Raw genomic sequence first — 6,000 nt, 5'->3', positions numbered from 1 at the left:
CCCCCCCCCCCCCCGCCCCTTCTAACACCCCCCCCCCCCCCTCTCTCACACATCCATCTCCACACACACACACACACACACACACACACACACATACACCCCAGGGCTCTGTAGCTGCAACAGCTCTTCTGGGCCGCCTTGCCCGGGAGCCGGCTTCCAACAGCCCCCACTGCTTAGCAACAGCCAATCGGCCAAGCCGGGCAACTTGTTAGCCAATTGCAAGGGAAAGATTGGGTCAATGCTCAGAATTCGAGTTGGCCACATGGGTCTGGTTACAGTAAGGTAAAAGGTGGAGTGAAGACATTCTATTTTTAAACTTTACGGTGCTCTGCTTTCCGAAGCTGGGGGAGATGTTGTGTGGTTTATTAATAGACACTGTCCCTAAAATAACAGGTCACAATGAGGATGATTGATCTACCTATCAAGACTTGATAGAGTCATCTGAACTGGGTTCTTCACGGTTAGGGTTTGTTGTTGATTTATTCATGCAGATTTTGGATTTGTATGACAATAAGAACAGAATATTGATTTATTTTCCCCTTTATCAATCATTTAAGGACGTTTCTTGAGTTGGTTACCACTTTCTCGTCTTGATGTGTTTATCTTTGGTGACACCATCTAATGACATTGAGTGGTCTGGTCGTGGCGATGCGCAGCAGCAGAAGTCACAATCAGAAGCGATGCCGGTTTTAAACACGATTATCAGTTGGAAGGGAATTTATTAGGTCAGTGGTTATTTTGGTACGTCGGCAGGACCCGTCTCTTGCAGCACTGCAGTATGGGTGGGGCAGAGGCAGAAAGGTGTGAGTCTCCGAGAGAAAGGAGAGAGAGAAGGGAGTGTTTAAAAACACAGTGGGCTGAGGGTTAGTAGGACCATGCTGTCTTGTTTTCACTCTCACCGTCTCATCACTGCTTAGCAACAACCAGTCATATCCGCGGCTCGGAGCGGACTCGTGGCCAATCAGCAGGCGGGAGCGTGGCGCCACAGAGTTTGGATTTTACCACGTGCGACAGGAGGAGAGAGAGTGATGGCAACACTTTCACATGGTGTGTGTGTGTGTGTGTGTAGGAAGAGAGATTTTTTTTTTTTTTTCAGGCTGGAAGTGCAGCAACTTTTTCTTCAAACCACACCCTTTGCTCTCTGCTGCACTGCCACCGATGGATACAAGGTCGACGTTTCAAAGCAGATCGCTGTCAGTTATTCTACTGCTGAAGTCAACACTATGAATACTAGATACTGATCCATTTTGTTTAGGTTTATGGAGCATTAAAATGGGGGTTTTGCCTTTGCATGGACCAGTATGAGAATCCCACAATTCCCCTGCTACTGACAAGTGTTAACCTTGAGTAAAGTTATTTATTTCATTTTCTCATTCAAGATTTTTAAATAAAAACAGTTATCATGATATGATTGCTTTTTTGTGACAGAAAAGGTTGTTTTTTTATTGTTTATGTACAGCATGTTGATTTTTGCAATGTAATAGAGTAATATTAATGTTGTTTGAGTTTAATTTAAACAAATGGCACTAAATTGAGTTGCGGTTTCTATGTATTGTGCAAAATATACCTCTATTCTGCTGGTATTTTAATTAGAGATAGGTGGCAATCTTTTAGTTTTCCCACCATGACCTGAAATCTGTCCAAACAGCCAAACTTTTTTTGTGGTAAGGAACAGGAGGATGCATTCCTCTTTTAGCAACAGGTGTAGGAGGGGCAAAGCTGTGTTACTTTTATATATTAGGACTATTATTCCTCTTATCAATAAGTCTTTAAACCATAGGAATTGAATTGGAAAAAATGTTGGCTTTTTTTTTAACAGTAACTGTTTCCATTCAATTGTCATGCAAAGTTTGAGCGAACGTTTAAATTTAAAATGGGAGTTAAGCATGTTTCCAGCTAACGGTCAGGCTATTGCCAAGCTAAATTTTATCAGATGTGTACTCTACGCAATAAATAAAGAAGATGTAGAGGTTGCAAACTTGCATGTCGCACACCCAACAGAAAATGGAGAGCGTACTCCCCCTAACCCTGGAGGTTTGGGCTTGGGACGTTTTTTTCTTAGTTCAGTGTCTCTGGTAAGGCACAGACCCACCAGTGGCTGGGCCCATTCACTTTGTCAGTACTCAGCACTTTGAGTCTTTTTTGTAAAAGTCGAGAGTCACCTCAAGCAATTGTAAAAGCTTTTTTCTGTGAAATTGAGGAAATTAATTTGAATTTTTCCATTTTCATCAACTTTTTCGAGTGCGATACTTCAAATAGCACGTTAAAAAAGCATTAATGGAAACATGGCTATACTGTCATTTTCTACAGCATGGGTGAGCTAACGGTATCAAGGTACACCAAGGTTTTAAAAAAGTTACATCTTCATATTTCCATTGCTTTGTGGAGGGTAGAATAAAAATACTGCTACTTCAGCTCAGTTGGGCGCTTTGGGATATTATGTTGAGAACAACACAGAGAGTAGTATAGTGAGAAGAAAGGGTGGTGCCGCAGTGCCTCACTGTAACAATCTTACACTAGTTAGCCGATGTCTAATCAAAGTATTACAGTTTTATAAATTAATTTAACTATCATGGCGTTCGTTAAGCCATTTTGGCTCGCCCTGATGACAAGTGCGCACTTTGCCGCAGCAGCTGGCGATGTTGGTGGCGCTGGGTGCGGCCAGCTCTGAGCTGCATCCACAACTTGCTCTCCACGTGCTCCCCACGCTCTCGTATTTTCATCCTGCCTCTCAGCGGCTGCATGCTAGGCTGAGCGGCAGCTGCGCGGCGGCACCGCTCCGCGCGCGGGCTGCTTCCTGTTGCATGGTTACAGGCAATCCTGCTCTGCTGTTGGCTCGGACGCCGCAGAGGCGCTCGTTCATTGGACAGCCAAGAAGGGAAAAACGTGTTTCCATTGGCCGCCGAGGAGAGCGCGCAGGCTTTCGGGATTGGCCCGGCTCGGAAGCTCGCGCTCCTTGGAGACTGGCTCTGTAAACATCCTGGTTTGTTTCTGTCAATGGAGAGAGTGTTTACCAGGCGCCGAGTTTTGCCGGTGTGTGCAGACTGAGGCTGAGCGTCTCTGAGGAGCGGAGTCTGGTGAGAGCGAGGCTAATTGGCTCTCCGCTCCGCCGTGCGCTTTGTGATTTTCTTTCTTTCTTTCTTTTTTTGAAGAGCGCTCTGCACCATTTATGACATTTTGACAGCATTACAGACGAGCACGCGCACAGCCCACAGTCTGTTGGCAGCCTCCCCCTTTTTCAGTCTTTATTTTCCATTCAGATGTCTTCTTCAGTATCTCTGTTTCTGTCACGGTCGGCAGCAGCAACCCCACAGGCTGCATGTTATCCCTTTGGAGCCGAGCAGAGCTGAGGCGTCTCGGGGCCCCAATGTGGTAAATAAAATCGCCTCCAGTGCTAAATGATGCAGCGGGGCTCTTTGTTTTCTTTTAGTACTATTTTGACTTCACTTCTTCTCTCTCTGCGCAGATACATAACTGTTATACTAGAGCATGGACACTCACCCTGGCACACACACACACACAACCCTTCATCCTTTATTTGATGTATCAAGAGCTCACAAAAGCCTTTGATCGCACCCTGAGAATGAAATCTTTTTATCTCTGGAGATGAACTCGGTGATCTCGGTGACTTTTAGATCACTTTAACATTCATAGTGCAACTTGCCAGGGCGGACGGGGACGGGCGGGGGGCTGGCCGAGCGAAGGCCGCGGAAAGCTTCCACCCTCTCAGCGAGCCGACTGCTTAGCAACAACCAATCAGCCTAATATTTTTGGCAGGGTATCGCAGCCAATTGAGAGGGCGAGAGCAGACTTTAGAGCTGTGTTTTTATTGGTGGCTGCGAGGAAAAACAATGTTTTTCTTAGCGCTCTACACTTGAGTGCTGGCAGTGAGGCTGGTGATGCTCACAGCAGACTCTGAGAGATAATCTCAGCTTTAGAAGGCGTTACTAAACACATAATCCATTATTGTTTAGTGATACAATTTGCATCTGTGTACGCACTTGTAGCTCCACTTGAGTTCTAATGGGCTGTTGTGTGAGTAAAAGCAGTCTTTCCCTATTAGAAATAATCTACATTACTTTTGTCTGAGGGAATAGGTAATTTTATTAAACTGTTATAGTCAGAGATGCACCAATCTATCCCCTGGAGGTTGGAATTGGCCGATTTTTCTCGATCAGCTGGGATTTATTTTTGGTCGCTCAAACTCTCAAAAATTTGATTCCCCATGGGTAACCAGCTCTGTTTTGCTAATAGTTAGCTTTTTCAAAACTAACGCCAGCCTATCTGGTCTAATGGACCGCAGAGGAAGTAGACAATCCAATGGGCGACCAGCCTTGGTATGCTACTCGTTAGCCTCTCTGAAGCTAACGCAAGTGAGTAGTCTCCTCCGTTGCCGGGGCTGACCTGTCATTAATCAGGCCAGAGTCTTGCTACGGAAAGGATGGAGCCGCCACTCTGTGTGCAGTAGTTAAAATTTTGGCCCTAATCCTGCTCCATAGTTTCACTCAGGAAGGTTATCAATGCCACACTTTCTCCAACCTCAATTTCCTGTGTAAATAATAACCGGTTTCTGAGTAAATAATCACACCTGTTTACAAAAGTATTGACGGTGTTCAAGTTCATAAAATGGTGTTCTCGTGAACATGTATATGTTTTTAAGATTGGAATTGTAAAAGTTTACTTTGCTCTTGGTGCCTTTTGGACTAGCGTTAGCATCTAAGATCATCTAATCCAGATGTAAGCTTAATGAAGACTCAAAAAGTGTCATCTACTGTAAACACTTCACAGAACTTCATCTCATGGAAGCTTAACCTTTCCCTTTAAAGGCTTAGTATCCAAGGGGAACAGGTGTGACCATAACATTGGTAAGCTACCTCAACAGTAAGTGAAGCCTCAGCAGCACTCGCTGTGGCCTCCCTGGTTAAATAAAGCTAAGAGCTCATCGACAGCATCCCCTTCTTCAACAGATAAAATCAATAAGCAGGAAGTGGCCACGGGCAACGCTCTGGACATGACTGACAAGCAATGCGGCAGAAACCCCAACAGTTTGGTGAGGGGTGGGGTTGGATGTCTCAATTCATCCAAGTCTTCCTGCTACGAGAGGGAAAAAGAAAAGGAAGCGCCGTTAGCAGATATTGCTGTGTGAGCACATAAACAGCAATGAAAGCCATTAGTAGAATTTGCACTCGGTACTAAAAGCCTTCATCTGTATAACTATTAGGTAGAGCAGGGGAATTAATTGGATGAGGGGGGAAAAAAGGGAAAAAATCCATCACCTCATTACTTCTTAAAATCTTTCCTCAAGGGTGAGGGGATCTCGTGCTGTTGGAAATTCTCAGCCCATATATCATGCAAAGTAAATACTTCCACCCCCTGTGTCCTATTTCCCCCAATTCTCAGTTGTGGCTGCTTGCTGTCAGCCAGCACTGCCTCTGAATGAAAAATGAATTCATTGAGTGTTAGGAGGGCTTTTGTTCTCTCAACCAACCAACCAACAACAAGAATTATTTTAGGTTCTGGAGGCTGTGGTTATATATTTAACGCCACTGAGGTTTCACTTTCTATTCTTCACGCAGTTGGTTTCAGCACCAGCTCATGGCTGGTAACTCACCTGGATCCTGTTTGTAGCGATTGGACCACCAAAGCTCTGCATCCCACTTCCTGTGTTTAATAATTTCTTTTTTGGTTAGGTTAATTTTAGGTTTGGGGTATTTTTTTAATACTTGAAATCACGTTTGATTACAGGACATTCTGTCAAAAGAACACATGCCAATGGATCCAAATGTATGTCAACTATTTTTCTTGATAAAGTTTTCTTAAGTAGTGTCTGGTTACTGCCAGACTAGGCAAGCTAGTTGTTAGCCTCTCCAAAGCTAACGCATCCATGACCATAGTTTTGAGCCGGAAAATAGTTCTTTCTCCAAGTCAAGGACAAGGTACTGGTCCAAGTGGAGGAGTTTAAGGATGTTTTCACACCTAATAGTCCGGTAGACTTGGGTT

At 44.5% G+C, this 6,000-nt stretch overlaps 1 protein-coding gene and 1 long non-coding RNA gene across 2 annotated transcripts in view; one reads left to right on the top strand and one right to left on the bottom strand.

The window, feature by feature from the left end:
- Positions 1–2,632, bottom strand: part of LOC106963568 (uncharacterized) — a 17,475-nt gene extending 14,843 nt beyond the window's left edge. Inside the window, exon 1 of the long non-coding RNA XR_001428212.1 lies at positions 2,621–2,632. This is a non-coding gene — a long non-coding RNA (uncharacterized LOC106963568). The remainder of the gene's footprint in view (positions 1–2,620) is intronic.
- eif2ak3 (eukaryotic translation initiation factor 2-alpha kinase 3) overlaps positions 1–6,000 on the top strand; it is a 39,501-nt gene that overhangs the window by 10,941 nt on the left and 22,560 nt on the right. The window lies entirely within an intron of this gene.

This window comes from Poecilia latipinna, unplaced genomic scaffold (genome assembly GCF_001443285.1).
Source record: "Poecilia latipinna isolate Pla-1442-1.1 unplaced genomic scaffold, P_latipinna-1.0 Scaffold1550, whole genome shotgun sequence".
In the NCBI taxonomy this organism is placed as follows: domain Eukaryota; kingdom Metazoa; phylum Chordata; class Actinopteri; order Cyprinodontiformes; family Poeciliidae; genus Poecilia; species Poecilia latipinna.
Note: the sequence above shows the minus strand (reverse complement) of the source record. Positions and strands in the feature narration are given on the sequence as shown.